The sequence below is a fragment of the Balaenoptera physalus genome, assembly GCF_965194825.1.
Source record: "Balaenoptera physalus genome assembly, chromosome: 3".
Lineage (NCBI taxonomy): Eukaryota > Metazoa > Chordata > Mammalia > Artiodactyla > Balaenopteridae > Balaenoptera > Balaenoptera physalus.
Window position 1 is genome coordinate 30,027,064 of NC_138890.1, and position 22,877 is coordinate 30,049,940.

Here is a 22,877-nt window from a genome sequence, read left to right on the forward strand (position 1 = left end):
CCTTCCGCTTTTCAGATTCGATCAAGAACAGAGTCGCAGGCTGGTGATATGGTGTCTTCAACCTCCAACGTCTGCCAAGCTCCCCTTTTAATAAAAAGAGATCAGACCCCAGGTTCAGACCTATCAGCTAAGAACTGATAACATCATTTTGCTTCTATTGGCTCTTACCAAAAACTGGGAAGGGGGAAATTGGGAAGAGGGTACACCAATGACTGAAGTTTGAGAAACTCTGATGTAACCTGTTGCCTGCCATGTTAGACATTAATAAACATGTGTTGAGCCTATAGCTGAGTAATCCAATGAGCAGAGGAATGAATGAAGGGATGAGTGAATGATCATGATAATGACAGGCTCTCTTCCACTCCCTTGCTCCCCTGTCCTGCCCTTGGCCAGATACCCTTCATCTTTGAGTGGAGAGAATAGAGCATTTGCTGGAAAGTAGGGACCCAAGGGGACGTGGGAAAGTCAGTCCAGAGGAGGAGCTCTCAACCTCTGTCCGGGTGCCCATCTGGCCCCCGTGGGCAGCCCCCGCATGGACTGGGCCCTGGGGACCAGCAGGGGAAGGTATGGAGGACAGTTGTTTGGGTTTTGCCACCAGGCACCCATCTCTGCCCTTTTCGGTGAGCGTATTGCAAATTTCCTGGGGAAATCACCTCTCTAGGATTCTCAGTCCGTGTGCTTTGGTGGGGAGTTGATTTCAGCCCAGCTCTAGAGATGGGCATTTGATGTGGGCCTGACCAAACCCCATTCTACGCCCCTGAACCCTGCTTCTGGTTCAGAGGCAGGCAAGTGACCCAGTATGGACCAGTGAGAGTCGACCCCAGGACTTCTGTCTGATCCATGAAGGAAAGAGACCCCTTTTTGCACTTGTCTTGAATCCTAGAAGCCTCTCATGTGGAAACTGAGAATGAATTCGATAGGGCAGCAGGTGGAGTCAGGAGACGGAGAGAACCCAAGTCCTGAGGCCATCACCAGAGCTCTGGAGCTGACAGCCACTTCTCTTGGATCTTCCCAGTATGTGCCCAGTCTATCCCTATAGAAATTAATGCCCAATGTGGCTGCGGGCAATGACCTCCCGGAGGACTGACCTGGAGATGGACAGTGAAGGTGTTTCAAGCAGCACAGGTGGAGAGCTGATGTTGGGAGGGCCCTGGAAGATGGGGCCCGCGTGGATTACCACCCTTTCTGCTGCTGAAATGTTGAGTACTGCTTTGAGGAAACAAAGGCACTAAGGAGGTTGCTTTCGGTCATTGACTTGGGGCTGGTGGAGCTGCCTGGTCCAGACCAACTCTTCCAAAAGCAGGAGGGTTTGGGAGACCCTGGCCCAGTGGGTCAGAGGTTGTCAACCCCGCTCCCAGCCCTGCTCTGACTTCCGTCTGCAAACAGAAGCAAAGGAAGGAAGAGCCAGTGTAACGAGGTGAAAGAAAGCTGCACTCCTTGAGCGCCTATCCCGTGCCTAACAGCAGACCAGGGGGTGCATCCCAGGTTGGAGCAGCCACTCACGGACTATGTGACCTTGGGAAAGCCCTGTGCCAGGCGCTCAGTAACTCTTAGAGGGCTGGTAACGCCTGCCTGCAGGACTGTGCTGAAGGCAAGGCTGCATGGCCACGACCAGGCCCCGCAGAGTGGAACAGGAAGCAGAAAGCTTTCACAGGGAATAAAGGGGGTCCTTGAGCTTCACGCTGGAAAACATTTAACATGAAAGAAAACGTAACAAAAATAAAAACCTCCCTTAGTTTGTAAGGTAGGAGATGCGGTAGACAGAAGGAGATTTCAGGACTTCCATGGTGGCGCAGTGGTTGGGAGTCCGCCTGCCGGTGCAGGGGACGTGGGTTCGAGCCCTGGTCCGGGAAGATCCCACATGCTGCGGAGCAGCTAAGCCCGTGCGCCACAACTCCTGAGCCTGCGCTCTAGAGCCTGCGAGCCACAACTCCTGAGCCCACGTGCCACAACTACTGAAGCCCACGTGCCTAGAGCTCCTGCTCTGCAACAAGAGAAGCCACCGCAATGAGAAGCCCGCGCAGTGCAGCGAGGAGTAGCCCCCACTCGAGGCAGCTGGAGGGGGGCTGTGCGCAGCGGCGGGGACCCAACGCAACCAAAAATAAGTTGGAAAAGGAAGGGAAGGAAAAAAAAAGAATAGTTAAAAAAAAAAAAGGAATGAGATTTCAGGAGGCTGGCTCAGAAAAAGGTGTGCATGGGGAGAACCGGGCAGGGGTGTCAGAAACCTAGGTGCCCAAGAGGACCTGCCCCTCTGTGACTGAATGACCTTGCAGGTCCCTGTGACACAATCATGGGGCCCCGGTAGCGAACGGACTTGTAGACATCATCATGTCCAGTTATCTCACTGTGGAGGTAGGGAAAGTGACGCTGAGGGAGTGAAAGTGACGTGGCCTTTGTCACTCGATGGTAGAGCTGGGAACAGAATACACCTCACTCCTCCATTTACCAGTTCTAGAACCTTGGGCACGTCCATTAACCTCGCCATGACTCAGTTTTCTTCTCTGTAAAATGGGGATAACAGTAGTCCCCCCACCATGGGGGTATTGGGAGACTCACAGGACAATGTGTGTACACTACTGGGCATTGTGTTTGGCATATGGAAAGCAGTTGAGGCACGTTAGCTATTAGAATTTTCGGACTACTCAAGAACCTGTCCACCAGAAGAGAAACTCTTTTCTTCCCACGTCCCCAAGCGAAGAACCCAAAGTGTAGTTTAGGGTCTGGTCACCAAATTCCTTATAGGCCACCTTCAGGAAGGGCACTCGTAAGGTTCTTTCCCAGGTGGATCATTTCTATCTTCCTTTGTGTTTCCCAAGTAGACCCTAACCAGACAACTACTCCTCCATCCTCCCCGTCCCCAGCTCTCCAGAGGGAGCCTTTGCGTTTACTCCTTGGAGAAGCCCTTGTTTGTGATGGCCATCACCCCCAGCTGGCAAGTCAGCAAGGCTCTTCCCTGGCCATCCGACATCGAGGTGGGATAAAGGCAGGCCTGTGCTCCCGGCCAAGCTCCCACTCCACCCAGGAACTTGCTGAGAGGTATGCTCCAGGAGAGGGACAAAGCTGTGTGGCCCTTCCCTCCACCAGCAATGCCAGCAGCTCTTCCCATCCGGCTGTGGATTAAAGGAGCCTGGGTAAGTGCCCAGGCGGAATAAAGCCTGCAAACATCCTGGGGACGTGCCTCTCCTTGGCAGGAAAACAGGAGAGAGGGTGAGGGTGACGGCTCCGGTCTCCCTGAACTGCACCCTCCCCCCACCCAACCCCCTGCCCTAAAAGAGCAGTCGCATCCCTTCTGCTCAGGACCAGCCCTGCCACTGGGCAGGTGTGTGCCCTGCATACGTCACTTCATTGCTGCACCGCCCACCTGTCAAATGTGGCTGACAGGAAGACCTAGCTCACGGGAGTAAAGGAGCTCAGGCTTGCCGTGTGTCTGCACGGTGCTTGGATACATCAGGTGTTCAATACTCTTTCTCATGATAGGTATGGTGAATGCTTAAGTCACCATCGCCCGAACACCACTCCTTTGACCCTCCAGACCAGGTTAGATCCCAGCCTTGCTTCAAATGACTTACAATCTTCCCCTGGAGACAGTGACCTTCCCAAGGTCAGGCACCAGGCCTGTTCCCATCACTGCAGTATCCCCAGTGGACGGTGCACAGAATTATGCTGGCGCATATGATGACTGTGAATATATAGGGATTTGTTGTTTTTGGACTGACTGTGCTTGGCAACTTTACTTAAAAATCGCCATCAGATTTCACCCAGGCTAATAAATAAAATGGATCCCCACGTGGATTCCTCTGCCCTTCCTTCAGCTCCCTGCCCTGACGCTTGAGTGGAGGGTGTACGTGAGAAAATAAAGCCTACGTTCAGATCAGGCCACAGGCTGACAGAACAGCTAAAAGGGGGTTTCAGTTCCACTTTAGCAGGGGACCCACAGACAGGTCCCAACAGAGTGAGCAAGGACTTCACAGGACCTTTTTTTCAGCGGCAGTATCTCAACAAAAGGTGTAAGGAGACCCTGGAGCAGCTGCTGGGACCTGGGGCCCCCAGTTCCAAGCACCATCTCCAGGCAAGGCAAGGGTGGGCACTGGGGGAGGCAAATGGGCAGCTGGGAAGGGACACCCCCAACATGGTGGGCTGAATAAGCAGTCCCCGAGGAACTGCTTCTCTCCTGGGGTCTGCGCTGGAGGGCGTGTGGCCCAAACCTGCTAAATCAAGAATTCCCCACATCCCAGGTCCCAGGAAACAGGGCTCACCCCAGTGCGCCGAAGTTGTTGCCTGACCTGGGGAGACCCTGGCCTTGGCCCCTGGGGAGGACCCTTGTCGCTTGGAGGCTGGTCCAGTGGATTGGGGGTTATTGCCAACGCCTGGGGGTGATTTCCGAGGACCCCATCAGGAGGGGAAGGAGGACGCTGAGAACAAGCCCAGTGTCACAGATGCAGAAATCTACACTCGGAAAACAACGCCTGTCCTTGCGCTGCAGAGCTCCTCCCGTATGCCCCCAACAACCACCCTGACATTCCCAAGAGACCCTCAGAATGTGTGTCCAGTGTCCCCACATCAGAGGGAAAGCATCTGGGGACAGGGGGAGACACAGTGCCTGACTTAACCACGTGGCTCTTACGAAAATCCTTTTACGGGGACCCACACATCCACTGTCACATTTGGCAATCATTTCTAAACCACTGCCAACTTATGGAACAATCACTCAAAAAGCATAGCAAACTTAGGCCCTGGGAGGTCCCCCAGCTTTTATTTTTTAACTAATTCTAACTAGTCACACAGGTTTCTCAACAATGGCTCAGCTGAATTCCTTTGCTCCCAGAAAAACAGGAGGAACTCCAGTGTATTCCGTGTGCATTTATTCTTTCAGCAAGGATTTCAGGCATGCCTACTACGTGCAAGGTGTGTGCTGTCTCTTTACAGTGTTTCTGTACGTCTGAAATACAGATTCCTAGCCTAACTCCAGCCCTGCTGGTATCGGTCTGCAAGAACTTGCCTTTCCCATGCCCTTTTCCTCTCTGCTTCTTACATAGGACACAAGGCACCTGATTAATATCAGGGAGCAGCGAGCTCCAGGCAGCTGGAGAGCTGGGGCGGTGGCATCCGGGTCCAATGCTCTGGAAGGTGTGTGCCTCCCTTGACCATCAGGTTCTATTAAGAGACGGGTCAGTCATTTCTCCCTGCCAAGGTGGTGTTGGGTACAGCCTCTCACACCACACAGAGTCCCGAATGCTGGCAGTACTCTTGTTCCCAACCTTGAGGCGGTTCTCCTTCCTGCTGAAGCCTTGTTTATGTTAGACCCTAGACTTGGATGCAGAGTGTCACTCACGTTGTGAACTGCAGCTCCACGGAAAATCTGGGCCACAGATGAGTGAAAACTTCTGGTGAAAATCATGAACAACAACATTTGGTAATAATAACAACACGTACAGTAAGTTTCAGGAAATGAACCAAGCTCTTTACCTTACCTATCTCGTTTCATCTTCATTAAAAACCCTATGAGTTAGGGGTTGTAACACTGTCCCTTTTACACAGGCAGGAAAAATTGAGACTCTGATAATTTAATTATCTTGTCAAGGGTCACACAGATTGTACAAGTAGGTACTGAGATTTAAACCCAAGTGCTGTGGGCTTCCCTGGCGGTCCAGGGGTTAAGACTCCGTGCTTCCACTGCAGGGGGCACAGGTTCGATCCCTAGTTGGGGAACTAAGATCCCACATGCCTGTGGTGTGGCCAAAAACAAACAAGCAAAACCCAAGTGCTCTGACTATAGCCTCCACTCTTAATCATGGGAAACTCAGTAACTAGATATTTATTACCTTGATCCCTGTACATAGAAGACCAATTTGGGAAGCAAGAGTCATCACGATCTGAAAATTTAACCCATGAACTGAGCACTTATAAAATCAGCGCCTACTCAAATGCCACTCCCCATTTAACATCCATGTCCAGCCCAGCCCATAACGTTTCAAGTCGACAACCACCTGGGTTGGTTGGATGTATTAGCAGTTGACAAAGCGATGCAAGTACAACACACATCATCTAAAGGGGAAATAACTAATATTCTAAATGATGCAGGATTTCAGGAAGTCGGTGAAAGGGATGCTGAAGAACTACTCAAGTCACACCCGAGGAGTGGTGGAGTTCCCCGGCTAACAAGTGAGGAGAAGATCCAGCAGGATGAAGAAGAGACAACAGGTTCTTCACAACAGAAGAACTTCAGTGACAACAGGGATCAGATGAGGCCCTTGGGAACCCGGTGAAGTCCTCTCCAATATCTGGCAAAAATTACCTTCCTTATGCATCTGCTGGGAAAGTCAAGTGAGAAGAGAAAGCTGTCCCTATTGCTAATGTTAATTGTGTTAAAATAATTACACAAAAAATAAATCAACGCTTTATTTGTACTAAGAATTGGGGCATAGTTGCAACTACAACTTAAATTTTGTTAAACACAACATAAAATCCGCTTATCGTCCAAACTTTCTGTTTTGTTTCTCAAAATAAAATCTTTTGTCCCCAATACCTACTATAAATTTGATCTCTATTTTAATTAGTTTCTCTTCTAAGTGCAATCTCCCCTTGGAATAGGAACCCCTGTGATGCTTTTTGTCAAGCCCTCCCTGCTTCCTGCTGTGGGAGACCCATGGCGAAGGGCTGCGCAATAATGCCGTTGCCTCAGAGATGCAGAGAGCTGCTCACTCTTCAAAGAACTCTCCCGTCTACTGTTGCACCAGATGCCTTCAAGAACTCCAGGAATGAAGGAAACTGTATACTGTTACTCCACACATGTATATCCACTTGGTAGTTTATGAAACTCTGATCACTTCTATGATCTCACCTTGACTGACAGGAAAATTCTGCCAGGCAAAAGTAACACTCCCATATTACAGGTGAGAAACTGCGGTTCAGATCGAAAGCACGTGCCAGAGGCCCCGTAACTCACCAGTGGCAGCTTTAGGACTGGAACCCAGCTTTAAACTGCTTATTCTTTCCCATGGGATACCTGCTTCTCTCAAGCTTAGAAGGACAAATGAAAATTCTGCTGGCTAGTAAACAGTTTTTCAGGCCAATGAAGTCTTTTGAGAAACCATCTGATTTAAAACACCCAGACATATCTCCTTTCCTTTCACATAAATAGCCCAAAGTCTTTTAAGCAGAACAGTGATAATGAATACACTTCCACTGCTTTATCATGACTGTTCTAGCTGGAAAATAAGTACCAGAGGAACTCTAATTCAAATGCTTAGGATGCAGGGGTCTTGCAAACCACTGCTGCGATCTGCTGCATGATAGCTTCTTTTCCATCACAGGCAGAGGTAGCAGTGGTCTTGAATTCCTAACTGGGCCAAGGGAGAAGCACATGAATTATTAAGAAATGCCATCAGTGGAAGACTGAGTCTTCTACTGGGGTGCTGGGCAAACCTCTGAGGTCTGAACCTCTGAGGACAAGGAGGAAACACACCTGGTCACCGACATCTTTGCCACCAGCTGTGTGCTGCTGCCCACAAGCAGCATGGCTCCGTGACCTTGGGCAAGTTACCTCCCCCTTTGAGGCTCAGTTTTCCTCATCTATAAAATGGGGATCCACACTCACACCTGCTGTGAAAAGCATGTGAGATAATGTGAGATACACAGCACAGTGCCTGCTTCGTAGTAAACACTCAAAACAGAGACTGTCATGCCCAAAGTCAAGTGCCGGGCACACGATAGCACTCAATAAATGTTAGGTCCCTCCATCAGGAAGGTACTTCTGTGTCCCCTAGCAATACCTTCAATACCATGAAGGGTTTGTCCTGGGAGCCTCATCTGTGCAGTGGGAAGTTCGTGTAGAGCCCCGGGGCAGGGTGGGGAAGCTTAGGGCTGGGGCAGTGGTTATAGTACAAGAATGCCAAGCTTCCGGGAGGCGGTCATTCCTTGGAGGGCGTAAACAGAAGGAATCATTCAGCAGTGGAATTGAAAACTCCCTTTGCTCCCTGCCTGGGCCCTGACACAGGTACTTGGCAGTGGGCACTTGAATAAGCTCCATTGCCTGGAGGATGATAGGGCTTGGGAGCCCCACAATAGCGCCCTCAATCCACACGCAACATAGTCTGCTCTCGGCCACGTCCTGCAAACGCGTCCTCTCGTTCTCTGCTCAGGAATTTCCGAGGGCTTCCCATCACTTACAGGTTTCCTTAGCTGAGTCTCCAAGGCTCTTCTTCATTTACCCTTTGAGCTCTCTCCCCTTCCACGAGTCCCCTTCTCCATGCAACAGAATCTAGTCCCTGTGTCCCTTCCTGCCTCAGTGCCTTGACCTTTGAAAGCCTTCCACGACCCCTCGGGCCACCGGCGACCACATCAGTTTCGGCCTTTCTAAAACCTACAAAGCCTTCAGCGCCTCCACCAAGGCCACGGGAGTCTCCCTCTGCTTGAACCTGGCAGCACGAATTGAACCCCAAATCTAATTTCACGACACGCATCACTGGCTGACCTGTAAGTGCCTGGGAAGCAGGGGATGTGCCACCTGCCTCTGTGATTCACCCACAGCACCTAACATTGTGACTCGGACCCAGCCAAGTGCCTGGCCGAGTGCCTGCCTAGCTGCTGATGCCCTGATTCTTGCTTAATGACCCTTCCCTCCACAGTCCCTGTCCTAGGTGAGCTCCACCAGCCCCAGACCTACTACCCTGATCTGCACGTTTTCCCTCTCCCTCCTTGTGCTCCATACAATTCAGGAGAACACCAGGCCAGCGGGACTGGCGCTGTGTCTGATCTCCCCCACGTCTGAAAGTCACTCACCGCAACTCATGTGGAGGGGGCCATTCCACGGTCTCATGAAGCACTTGGACCCAGGGCCCTGGGGACAGGGAGCTGCTTCCTGTATAAGGGGACATTACACAGGTTGGTGTCTGGCCCCAGCAGGGAGCAGCGTGGCTGTGAATGTGTGAGGTGGGCATAGTTAACTAAGAACACCTACTTCGCGCCCACCTGGAAAAAAGGGGTGGGCTCAATCGCTGCCAGCAAGAGACGACAAGGGCTTTCTTCTGCTGCCTGTGGGTGAATCACCAGGTCCTCTTCATGGCTCCCTTAAGAAGGGGTCAGGGGAGGACCTGGCTGGCCAGACCCCTGGCTGGGGTGTATCTGATGATGACACCTTCCTTTTCCCCCAACCCAGTTTTCATCAGCACAAGACACCTGCACCCCTTTGAAGAGGAATGCATCTTCTCCCCCATTGAAAGGTCAGCTACCTGGAGGGAAGGAGATGAAAACCACCACCCCAGGTTTAGATCTGAAGCATCGCAGCCTTTTGATGGTTAAGATGAGAGGTGGGGATTGAAATCTGGGTCTCCCTGACTGAGACATCAGTAATAGCCGACAGCAGGATGTGTTCACGCCTGGTGCTGAGCTGGAGGGATTTTTCTGCCAGCACTGTCCTAGGATCCATCATCCGTGGAGCCCTGTGCCTACTAAGAGGGCTAAATAAAAGCTAAGTAAATGCCTGGCCTCTGAAGGATGCATGCTCTACTGGCCCTACCCTGGAGGGCTCGCACCCGTGCAAGGCTGCCACTTCCCTTCCCTCCACCTCTGCCTGGTTAGCCCTCTGCATCCTGCAGCTCTTAGCCCAGGCACCCCTGATGAGGACACATCCCAGGGCCCACCAGCCCACCCACCAGAACCTGTAACTCTCTATACTGTTACAGCTGCTACATTAGTTGCTTTGTGCGTCTTTGATTATGGCACTGTGGTCTCCCGGTAAGCTTCGTAAGGGCAGGGACGTGTCTGCTTTTCTCGCCTGGTCTCTCTGGCTCCTTCCATCATAGCAGTTATGGAGGAAGCTCTCAAGAGAGCACAGACTCTGGGGCTAGACTGCCTGCGGTCTGATTACAGCCCTGTCACACACTAGCTGTGGGACCTAGGCAAGTAGCTTAACCTTTCCATGCCTGAGTTTCCTTACTTATAAAATGAGGGTAAGAGTAGTACCTACTAGGTACCCAAGAGAAATTTAAACTTATATATACGCAAAAGCTTGCAAGTGAATGTTCATAGCAGCATTATTCATAGTAGACAAAAAGTAGAAATAACCCAACTATCCATCAACTGATGAATGGATAAACAAAATGTGGTAAATCCATACAGTGGAATATTATTTGGCAATAAAAAGGAATTAAGTGCTGACATAGTACTTAACAACATGGATGAACCTTGAAAACTTTAAGTGAAACAAGCCAGACACAAAAAGCCAAATATGGTTCCATTTATATGAAATGTCCAAAACAGATAAAGCTATAGAGCCAGAAAGTAAATTAGTGGCTTCCTAGGGCTGGGAATAAGGGTGGGAAGAAGTTGAGGGGGTGATGGCTAAGGGGAGCTGGGTTTCTTTTGGGGGTGATAAAAATGTTCTAAAAGTGACTGTGGTGATGATGGTGGCAAAACTCTGTGGATACACTAAAAGTCATGTAACTGCATATTTTAAACAGGTGAGTTGTACGGCATTTGAATTACATCTCAATAAAGCTGTTTAAAAAATCATAGTACCTATCTCATAGTACTGCTATAAGGACAAAATTAAATGTGTTATTTGCGAAAGTGTTATCTAAACTAACTACGTAATAACTAATACTCATTGAACCTTGATTACACACTAAGCACTTTACAACTAGTACACTATTTCAACCTCATAGCCCATGGAGGGAAGTACTCACCCACTTTACAGATGAGGAAACTGAGGCTCACAGAGAGTAAGTAACTCGCCTAGGGTGACATGGCTGGTGAGTGGCAGAAGCAGGCAAAACCCGTGTGCTGAACCATCACATACAGACAGAACAACGTTCTCCAAACCCTGGGGTTCCCTGGATTTGAAGTGGGAACCACTTGGCAAAAACAAACATTCTCCCTCGCATCAAATGAGAACACCCCCCTATTCATTTTCATCCTCTCCCCCTAGGCAGCTAGTTGTGAGGTAGCTCCCTCCCTCCCCAGGTCGCAGGACACCCCACCCCAGCCCCAACCCTCTGTTCTGGGGGGAATCTGGTTTTTACCAAGAGACCAGCTGACATGCTCTGCTTCTCCCCTCTCAAAGTGTCTTCACTCATGTAACTCCAAGTGTCCTCACACCTGCAGAGGGTCAAGGCTTCCCTGGATCCCTTCGTCCCTACGACGGCCAGGACTGGTTTCTTAGCACCTCTCAACATTTTTAATACAGGAAAAAATCCCTTCCAATTCATACTTTTTAAATCTTAAAAAAAAAAAATTGAACAAGATCCTGCCCTGTCCCTGTCACAGGCTTTTCAGTGGCTTCTCATTGTGTTTAGAACAAAAGCCACACCTTTGCCCAGGCCTGAAGACCCCTCACGTCTGGCCCCCCCTGCCTCCTCTAGCTCCTAGCACTTTTTTCAAGGCTCCCCTACTCCAGCCATCCTGCACATTCTGACTCAGGCCAGGAATCGCTCCTCCTCTCTCCGCATGGCTGGCTCCTGGGTTTCCAGATCCCAGTTTAACTGTCCCCTTCCCAGAGAGGTCTTATCTGACCGAGCCATCTTAATTAGATGTTTATTCTCCACCAGGGCACCATTTTATTTCCTTCAGGGTACTTACGACAATGCGCAATTATATGTTTGTTTCTTTGTTTAGTCATTTAATTTCTGTCCCCCTAATCCCCCCATGACGCACACTAGACTACAAGATCCATGTGAGCAAGGACCAGACCTGCACCATAGGTGCTTAACATAGATTTCAGGGGTTTTTGACCTTGGCCTTCACCATGAGCGTTGCTGACATCTGGGGCCAGATAATTCTTCATTGTAGGGGAAGAACTGTACTATGCATTGTAGGATGTTTAGCAACATCCCTGGTTTCTAACCACCGATGCACCCTGCCAGTTGTGACAACCAAAAGAGTCTCCAGACGTTGCCAAATGTGCCCTGGGGCGGGTGGGAAAGGAGCTGTCAAAATGTTCCCCAGTTACGAACCACTGATGTATCTGTTGAAACATCAACAGATGTTTACTTTTCAAAAGTAAAGAAACAATAATTCATCTCAAGTGCCATGTGGTTTGAAAGTGGGGTGTATGGATACTGAACAGGGCTGTTCACCACCACCTGTAAGAGTGGTGGGGGGGAGAGGAAAGTTACATGTTTGGGGCTTTGCAGGACCCCGACAATTTCACCACCATCCATTGGTGTAGGTGGTTGGGATGCTGATAAAGGATGCTCCTTTTTCTTAGGATGCCACCCCGAACTTTGCATAACTCGAGGTTACCTACCTGGGTGACAATTTCTAACTGTGGTCATGGTACATGAGAAGCAGCATGTGCTGTCAAACATGATGATGAATAATGGCGAATATTTGTAGAGCACGTACACCACGCTGTTTAATGCTAGGACCTGTGGTGGGTATCATCGCCTTCTCAATGCACAGGAGAAACGAAAACACAGATCGATTTGGTATCTTGCCCTCCAGGCTCAAGGTGTGAGGTGAAGGTGCAGGGATTTGAACCCACTCGGTTTACCTCCAGCTGTCTTGCAATAACTACTAATCTGTATGAATTTCCCGGCAAGTCAGAACACTAACTGCACAATCACAACGATGAGTTTCATCTTCATTCCCTACAGCTGAGTCAGTGTCTAAACACGCAGGAAGGGTGTTCTGGGGCAGAGGCTCAGCACCCTTTGAACTGGAGTCCTGAGCAGGTGGGAGAACACGAAGTATTGTTTTTAAGAATGAGAATGTGCCCTGGCTCTTCTACTGGACCCCAAATTACAGAAGCAGAGATGGCTGACCACACTGGAAAGGCCTTTGGAAGTCGCCTACTGCTGAGGTCTCAAACTGGGATCTATTTGAGAATATATGGAATATATGGGGTATATGGGGTATAAGGCAGGCTGGCTACAGCAGGAGTGGGCGGCAAAGGTAGGGGTGCATACACCAGGGTTCAATGCAAGATTCCACTTGAAGAAATGGCTCCATGGCTAAAACACGTTTGAAAACCCCTGATAAGAGTCCAGTGTCCTTGGTTTATAGATGAGGAAACCGAGGACCAGAGAGGAAAAGTGATTCGCTCTAAGCAACACAGACTTCCCTGGTCTCCTAGGGGGGAGGAAATCAAGGACTCTGCAGGTGGACAAAACTGTGTTCGAATCCTGGTTCTGTCGCTTAATTAAGTTCTCTAAGCCTCAGTTTAGTAATTGGAGAAATGAGAGTAATCACATCTTCCTCATCAAATTTGTGAACAATTAAATGAACGGATGTGAAGTGCTAGGAAGACTGTAAGTGGTCAGGGGCTGGCTGTCAGGGCAACTTGCAGAGGGCACAGTGGTCAGAACAGAGGTGTGGAAGCTCCTAGATGGACCTGTGTTCACATCCTGGCACTTCCACCCCCAGCTGTGTGGATGGATATAGGCAGATCTTTCAATTCTTTGAGTCCTAATTCCTCATCTGTCTAATCTGGCATAGTAATTCCTCACTTACAGGTGTGTTGGGAGGACCAGATCACATAAAGCAGGCGAAGTGCTTATTAGCACATTTCCTGGGGCCATAACAGATGCTCAGTAAACACCTGCTATTATCATCAGCCCACCTTTTGCCTTCTGTGGCACCTCATTTGGGAAACTGCTGCTGAGATGTTCTGCGAGTGCCCAGGGAGCATGCCCCCTGCAACCTCACCTCTTCCAGGCCATGCGACGCCAAGGAGTCTTGGAAGGCGCACCTGTACCAGCAAGAAGCAGGTCTGGGTGATGAGTGGAGCGTGACTCAGAAGCTCCTACCTAGCAGCTCCCTCAGAAAGAATGTGTTGCGGGATTGCCCCTTTTATCTCGCTTTTTTAGGAGAGAGGGGGAGAGAAAAATAAAGGCAAGAACTTCAAGGTCAGGTTCACTTCCCTGCAGACTCCTCCTGGGCTGAAGTGAAATTTCAAGAATGCAGCCTCTGGGCCCAGTTTACATTCCCACCCTCTCTGGTATCCAGGATACCAGAGGGACCTGTTGCGTTCCATCCCACCAATCAGCCTCCTTGGTCACAGCCTGCTGGGGGCAGGGCCTGCCACTGCCTCTTGGGAGAAGCATCGCTGCTTAGCAGGATGATCAGCCATTCCTTTGTCCAACATAAAAGTTCAGAGCTCACTGCAGCCAGGCACCGGGGATAGAGTTTTATAGAAAAACAGCCCGAGCCCCTGCTCTCGGGGAGCTTGAGGCGGAGAAGAGAGTGAGTCACACAACTAATGTGAGCAGGTCTACGAAGCGGCTGCACACAGCGGCATGAGACTGTCTGTGGGGGGCCTGAACTACTCAGCAACGTTAGAGGAGGCTCCCTTGAGTAAGTGATGATTAAGCACAGGGCTGAAGGGTAAGTAGGTGTTAAAAGGTGAAGCAAGGAGGGAAGAAGATTCCAGGTAGAGGGACTAGCGTTTGCAAAGACGCTGTAATGCACAGAGTTGCCAGGCCTTTGCAGACCTGTGGTCAGAGTACAGTGGGGGGCGGTGGGGGGGGTGGGCAGGATGGGGCAGGAGAGGCAAAGTCAGGGTCAGACTTATGTCCTATGTGCCATGTTAGAGCATCAGAGTGTTTTTAACGCAAGGAATGGCATGATCAGATTGAATTTCTGTAAGAACCTTGTATTCAGATGATCTTGAAGAGTGGAGTGAGGAGGGAAGAGAAAAAGCAGGTATATCAGTTAGGGAACTTTAGTAGCCATGTCAAAGTCCCCAAAATGCTGGGTCTGGGCTGATGGGGAGATGGGGGGAGCCGTCCTCTTCCCACATGTCCCTCTCCTTCTGGAAAGCCCTGGCGGCCACACGAGCACTGAGCTCGGCCTTTGTAGACTGACATCACTTCAGACCAGCCTCTCTGGGTTGCAAAGGTCACAGAGGTGCTGCCCATCGTTAGGAATCTGATAAACCTACACCTGGCCTTGCATCAAGATCACTCCAGGGAGGAGAAGCCTTTTTCCCCCGGGGTGGGGGGGGGGGTGTTCATAGCATTGAGGGCACATTCTCAGACTTAAAGGCTCTAAAGAGATGATCAAGGATTGTAATGACATACACATTTCTCAGGGACCTCTAGTGCAAAATGGGCACCCCCTACAGCTCCAGAAGGGAGAGGAGGGTCTGTAGGAGTTTGATGCTATATACACAGGAGAGGTGCTCAAAAAACATCTGAGGAAGGAATGGGGAGAGAAAGAGGGGAAGGCAGCAAGATAGTTAATTAGTTAGTTAGTTAGTAATTTCTTTGAAACCCTGATGAGCCTCAGGGAATTCTTGGTCTCACAAATGCGGAGATGCTGGCTGGCTTTCAGCCTGGCTAGATAGATAACCGAACCTGGCTGCCTGGCCCCTGGGGTCCCACCCCCAGAGATTAGGAGGTCAGGAGGTCTGAGATGTGGCTTGAGACTCCAGAGGTACTGCCAATAAATTTTTTTTTTAACAAAAGTAAATAAAAAATCAGAGAAAATATAATGAAAAGTATCTTTTAAAAAACCCAAAACGAGGGCTTCCCTGGTGGCGCAGTGGTTGAGAATCTGCCTGCAAATGCAGGGGACACAGGTTCGAGCCCTGGTCTGGGAAGATCCCACACGGAGCAACTAGGCCCATGAGCCACAACTGCTGAGCCTGTGCGTCTGGAGCCTGTGCTCCGCAACAAGAGAGGCCACGATAGTGAGAGGCCCGCATACCGTGAAGAGTGGCCCCCGCTTGCCGCAACTGGAGAGAGCCCTCGCACAGAAACGAAGACCCAACACAGCCAAAAATAAATAAATAAATTAATTAATTTAAAAAAAAAAAACCAAAACGAACAAAAAAACAATCTGCAAATACAGGCAACAAGAACCTTTCCCCTCTTCACCCATGGGTGCCCCTAAAAAAACAGGAAAGTTAAGATTTCCTTCTCAGTTATATGTGAAATCTACAAAGGAAAAAAAAAAAAAAAGCTTATAGATGTAAAGAACAGATTGGTAGTTGCCTGGGATGGGGTCGCGGGGTTGGTGGATTGGGTAAAGGGAGCCAAAAGGTACAAGCTTCCAGTTATAAAATAAGGCAGTCATAGGGGTATAATGCTCAGCATGGTGACTACAGTTAACCATACTATATTGCATATTTAAAAGTTGCTACGAAAGCAGATCTTAATTTTCAATATTGAAGTATAGTCAATTTACAATGTGTTAGCTGCTGGTGTACACCAAAGTGATTCAGTTGTACACATATAAATACATAGTTTTTCATATTCTTTTCCATTATAGGTTACTACAAGACATTAAATACAGTTCCCTGTACTATACAGTAAGTCCTTGTTTTTATCTATTTTATATATAGCAGTTTGTGAGAGTAGAACTTAAAAGTCCTCATCACAAGCAAAAAAAAAAAAACTTGTAACTACGTATGCAGACAGATGTTAACTAGACTTACTGCGGTGATCATTTCACGATACGTACAAATAATGAACCACTATGTTATACACCTAAAACTAATATAATGTTATATGTTATCCACTAGACTTCATCAAACCTAAGAGAACAAGCGTCACTTACAAAAGTTTTATTATGTATACAACAAAGAAAGAACAACACTGCCAATAAACTATGATCCCATGCTTTCTTTATCTCAGAATATTTATATGTATTGAAAAAGCTTATTTAGGCTTATTCAGGTATGGACTTAATTCCATGGCTCTCTCTCCCATATATGCAAAAAGGAAAAACAGAAGCAAACGACATTAGCTCAGGGACTGATAAGCTTGCACCCTCCTCAGCTCTGAGTCACCTGCACCTGCGGGTTCCTCACAGTGCCATTCTTTGTGCCACGGAGTGCTGGGGTGGCGTTTCTTGAAAGAGACCTCTGATAATGCCTCTGATTTTCTTCCAAGCTGCTGAAAATTACTTTGAGTTTGGATTCTGATGCTTTCTTGATTGTACCAGAAGATGTCGAAGATGGGTTTTTTGATAAGAACAAAAATCGTCCACAATAGTTCTTAGATTGTTTGGGACTGAAACACAGAGGAGCCATGGTACCAGCTACGCTAGCAGGAGCAGCAGAGTGTGTGCGTGTGTCGGCAATTACCATGCCAACGGCATTGCTAAGACTCATCCCCAATTTGAAGGTGTCAGCAGGTTAACATTTGAAGATGTTAACATTTTGTTTTTGTAAAACAAACAAACAAACAAAAAAAGTCCATCTCAAAACTGATGAGGGACTTCCCTGGTGGCGCAGCGGTTAAGAATCCACCTGCCAATGCAGGGCACACGGGTTCCATCCCTGGTCCGGGAAGATTCCACATGCTGTGGAGCAACTAAGCCTGCGAGCCACAACTACTGAGCCTGCGTGCCCTAGAGCCCGCGCACCGCAACTACTGAGCCCGTGCGCCACAACTACTGAAGCCTGTGAACCTAGAGCCCATGCTCCACAACAAGAGAAGCCACTGCAATAAGAAGCCTGCGCACCGGAACGAAGAGTAGCCCCCGCTCACCACAACTAGAGAAAGCCCACGTACAGCAATGAAGATCCAACAGAGCCAAAAGTAAATAAAATTAAAAAACAAAACAAAACTGATGACACTACAGTGGTACTTCTCTGGTGGTGCAGTGGTTAAGAATCCACCTGCCAATGCAGGGGCCACGGGTTCGATCCCTGGTCCAGGAAGATCCCACATGCCACGGAACAACTAAGCCCATGCGCCACAACTACTGAGCCTGCGTGCCTAGAGCCCGTGCTCCGCAACAAGAGAAGCCACAGCAATGAGAAGCCCACGCACCGCAAGGAAGAGCAGCCCCTGCTCGCCGCAACTAAAGTCCATGCACAACAACGAAGACCCAATGCAGCCAAATAAGATAAATAAATTTATATTAAAAAAATTACACTATGGTGCGTACACAATCTTCCTCCACTCACTCTCCGTTGACTGGGAGTTGCAAGCTCAAATCACAACATGAGTCAGGCAGGTAATTCAGTGAAGTGGGAAAGGCGAGGCTGTAGAAACACAAAGTAGTTCCAAAGTCGTGAGGCTCAAAGGGTGGTGCTGGACCAGCAGCTATTTTTATCCTGTGTGGGCTCAGTGTTTCTGGGGAATACCTGATGCTTTGGAGCCCCTCTGTAAGACTCTATTACCTACGGATGTGTATTTTTAAACCCATTTTAAAAGGCTCAGTGTTTCTGGGGAATACCTGATGCTTTGGAGCCCCTCTGTAAGACTCTATTACCTACGGATGTGTATTTTTAAACCCATTTTAAAAACACAAAATATACTATTCTGAATCTTGCTGTCTGCTTAATCACACTTCTTGGAATTCTTTCCATATCAGCACGTGTAGGTCTACCTCATTCTGTTAATTGCATGGCACTCCATTGTGTGGATGCCCCCAATTTAACGTGTGCGGCTCCCAGCGTGAGATGTTTAGGCTGCTTCCCGGTTTTGCTGCTCTCACACTCAAGGCTAAGTGAGGAAGTGGCAAAGCTGCCGTTTGAAGCATGACCCGCCAGTGTGGGTAGGGGGTTCTGATGGCCCCAAACTGGGGAATGGCTCTGAGTCACCCAGCTCACTTCTTGGCAGTTCTGCCTTGAGGTCAGTTTGAGGCTCTCGTGGAGGCGGGGCGGGGGGGATTGGAGGTACAGGATTCTAGAAGCACCCGCTGCTTCTCATAGTAAAAAGATTCAGTAGCTTTAGGGGAGAGGACGGGACGAGGGCCCAACCCTTTCTCCATCTCCCTCTTACTGAACTGCAGAGCGCTGTAGTCCCCAAACCCAGCCGCTGCCTGCCAAACCCTCACTGCATCCTTCTCCCCGAGCTCTGTCCCCTTCCCTCCACTACCAGCCCCAACTCCTTCTAGAGGAACAGAGGAAAGAGAAGGGCAAAAGGGGCCTCAGGGAGCGAGTACACGTAGAGGTGGAGGGAGGTCTCGGCTTCATTAACCCCAGGATCACCTCCCACTAAGCCATCCCCCTCCAGAACATTCCATAGATGCAGCGGGGGGCTCTGCAGGGGTGGGGCTAACGATAGTGATTACTGAATGCAGAGGCAAGCACCCACAGTCACAAGAGATCCTCACCATTCTGAAAGTGCCCACTGCTCTCCATTTCATTGACAGGAGAACTGAGTCTAGGAGAAGGTGAACGCCTTTGCCCAAGTTACACAAGGCACACGTGGCCTCCCTCCACACAGTGTCCCAGGTTTTCAAGGGTCTCTTCCGAGGGGGTGTATCTTAGGCAGCAAATTGAAGTCTTCTTCCTGGAGAGTGTGGGTCCCAGGCCAATTCCCCAGACCCTCCTATTCAGTGTATTATGCCCCTGGGTGTGGTGAGGGGGGACCCAGCCGGGGAAGCAGGGAAATGGACGCTTCTTTTAATAACTGTTAGAAGAATTTACATTTTAATCAAACCCACAGTTATTAATGAATTCTGCTTTGTATCATTGCACTTTCCCCTTTATCTTCCTACCCTTTTAATTACTGTTTTGCCCTGTTCCTCCCATGTTCATTCACTGACTTCCCCAACAGGGGTTTCTGCCTGCAAGTCGGAATTTTCCTAAACTCCCTTTCTTTCCAGGGGGCCGCGGGCACGAGGTCCAGGAATTCGCACAACCTGGCAAAAAAGCTCTGTCTCCAAATTCCAGTTCATTAGCATGCCTCGTTAATTATGAACGCTCCCCTTCCAGCCACCCGCCTCCCCCAAACACCCCAAACAGCAGATTAAGTTTTAACTTTTGCTGGCAGGACACCTGCTTCTGAAATTCCTCCCTCCCTCCCCTCCCCGCCCCCCAGCCCAACCTCCTAAGATTTACAACACAAAAGCAAACATTTACACTGGTTAAGATTTACCAAAAGGAAGTGTGGCCTGGAATGCTTCGTTTGAAGTTCTGTCTCAAAAGAAGAAGGAGCCCTTTTTAAACATATAAAATAAGAGACCTCAAAGCCTTCTCGGTGGTGTCCGACAGGCACTCGGCATAACCAGGCCTTCTCAGTTTTTCACTTGGGCCTTGACGTCAGCGCACGATAAATCCTAAGCAGAACTCGGAACTATGGCTGTCTCCACTCCAGGGTAAACGGAGTTATCAATCAGTAATGCAATCAAGTGGCTTCCTGGAAACTCTAGGGTAGAACTTTGCAGGCGGGAAAGAGGCTGAGGTCCACCTGCTCTCTCCAGACAAAGCTGATGTTCTCAGTGAGGCACGTCTAGTTTACTGGAGGTGGGAGATGGGTGAGGGCACAGCCAGTGCAGGGTGGATGCTGGCTGAGCAGGTGAAGTACCAAATACCACGGCAAACAGAGTCACCAGAAACTGAGGTCATGCAGATACTCTGGGGGAAAAGGAAGTGAGGAAATTCCCCGTACCTACCCCACGATCGCTGGTGTAGGCCAATGGAAATGCTCTAACAAGAAACGTAAGGAGGCTGTACTTGTCTGACCTTTGCATTCAATCAGAACCTTCTATTCCTTTAGTGAGAGCACCTAAGGTGCAGTCAACCAAGAATCTTGACCACATGGGGCAAGTCCCAGGCGATGGCTGTACACACCGCCGAGCAAAGGAAGAGCTGATAAAGCAAGAACTCACCAGGAAACAGCAGCATTAGTAACCCGACTCTGTCCTAGGCACCTGCTGGCAGCTTTGCCTGACTGCTCACTAGTCCTCAACACTGCCCGGTGAGGAAAGGGTTCTTATCCACGCCTTGCAGAGAGATGAAAGCACTGAGGCCGGCTAACCTGGCCAAGGCTGCAAATGATGCTCCAAAGCCCATGTTCTTTGCACGGTACTACAGGGCTCCAACTGGAAGGTGTGTATTAAAAGCAGCCTGCATGATACGCCAGAACCACTGGACCTGTACTCTTAAATTGTGGGAGGCCCAGCTCAGCTTTTTTTAGCTGGGTGACCTTGAGCAAGTCCCTCACCACCCCATGGGCATTTCTGATTTCTCCTCTGTCCTCGGCTGCAGCATTTCAGCAAGCTGCCCATTGGAGGAAGGAGTCTGCATCCACCCACTTGCTCCAACTTCCTCATCGATCCAGCTGAGCATTCAGAATTTTACCAGCATGAATGCAACCTATTTTGGTAAGGTTTTTTCCTCGTTCCTGGGTCCCCTATAAAGGGAGAAGCATGTTCCTTCCAACATGAGCTTATATTCCCTTTATATATCCTTCTAGAGTTGGAAAAGCAGCCAACTGAATGCTCCACTCTGCTATTTTACACTCAGGCTTTCACTAAGTAGACATCTACAAGCACTGGCCTTTCATGGTTCTTCAGTCAGACTCAGTCCCCACAAAACCTCATCTTTCCTTGGCAAGAGAGCATATCCAGAGCCCCTGAGCATTTATTCTTGCTGCCTCCGGCTTTCCAGGATCTCATAAAGCCACAGCCTTGCTCAGAGGAACAGCTTGGTTCTGATTCTTGGTTCTGAATCTGATCCAAGGGCCAAAATTACAAACTCATTTCTCAGCAGTTCTAAAGCTCAATTTCTCAGCTTGTCAACTGGGGATGAAACAATTGACCTCACGAGGTTATCACTCTAGAGCTAATGAGACCCCAGGTAAAACTCTTTTCATCATAAACATTACAGCACTTCTTATGTGCTGGGCCCTTTAACACACTATTTCAATGAGTCAATATCAGACATGCACGTGGGAAACAAATACAAAAATACAGGCCCCAGGGTGAACAAATGGGCCAATCAATAAATGAGGGAAATGGAGGGAAGGAGAGGGAAGGGGCCTAGGAAGGCCAGTGGGGCCCTGAGTCATGCTAAGAAGTTTCGGGGTTTTCTATGGGCCTTGGAGAACCATGAGAAGTTTCTGAGAAGGGGAGCAATTTGCTCTGGAAGGCCCTGTGGAAGAAACTTCCAGTAGTAGTTGCAACATGAGTTGCTGGAAAATGATCTTGGAGTCTGGCCACCCTGTTACAATAGCCGAAGCAAGAAATGACATCTTAACTGTGACCACGGGGGCCACGAAGGGTAAAGGATTGGCGGAAGGGTGGGATGGACTTTAAAGCCTCCAACTACCGAAAGGTTTCGACAGCTCTGTCCCATCAAACACGCAGCTCTGCAGGGATGAACTCTCCCAGGTGCTTATTTTCTAGGTCTCCTGTGTGAAATAAGGCTGCCCGTGTCCTGAACCACTAACTTCTATCCCCGCCTTTACCTCATTACCTTAACAGAAAGCAAAATTAAACAACAAAAAAATCACTGCTGTCCGCTTGTGTTCAGAGCAGCATTATTCACAAGAGCCAAAAGGTGGAAGCAACCCCAGCGTCCATCAATAGATGAATGGATAAGAAACATGTGGTGGGCTTCCCTGGTGGCGCAGTGGTTAAGAATCTGCCTGCCAATGCAGGGGACACGGGTTCGAGCCCTGGTCCGGGAAGATCCCACATGCCACGGAGCAACTAAGTCCGTGCACCACAACTACTGAGCCTACGCTCTAGAGCCCATGAGCCACAACTACTGAGCCCACGTGCCACAACTACTGAAGCCCACGCACCTAGAGCCCGTGCTCCGCAACAAGAGAAGCCACGACAATGAGAAGCCCGCACACCGCAACGTAGAGTAGCCCCCACTCGCCGCAACTAGAAAGCCCGCACACAGCAACAAAGACTGAACACAGACAAAAAAAGAAACATGTGGTGTGTACATACAATGGAATATCACTCAGCCTTAAAAAAGGAAATTCTGACACGTGCTACAGCATGGATGGGTCTAGAGGACATTATGCTGAGTGAATCAGCCAGTCCCCAAAACACAAATACCGCATGATTCCACTTACATGGAATACACAGTGTAGTCAAATTCATACAGACAGAAAGTCGAATGGTGGTTGCCAGGGGCTAGAATGAGGAGCTAGTTCTTCAATGAGTACAGAGAGTCAGTTTTGCAAGATGGAGAGGATTCTGGAGATGGATGGTAAGGTGGTGATGGTTGCATGACAACGTGA

The 22,877-nt window shown here is 49.2% G+C and overlaps 1 protein-coding gene across 2 annotated transcripts in view; it reads right to left on the bottom strand.

The window, feature by feature from the left end:
- Positions 1–22,877, bottom strand: part of WWC1 (WW and C2 domain containing 1) — a 149,933-nt gene that overhangs the window by 98,435 nt on the left and 28,621 nt on the right. The window lies entirely within an intron of this gene.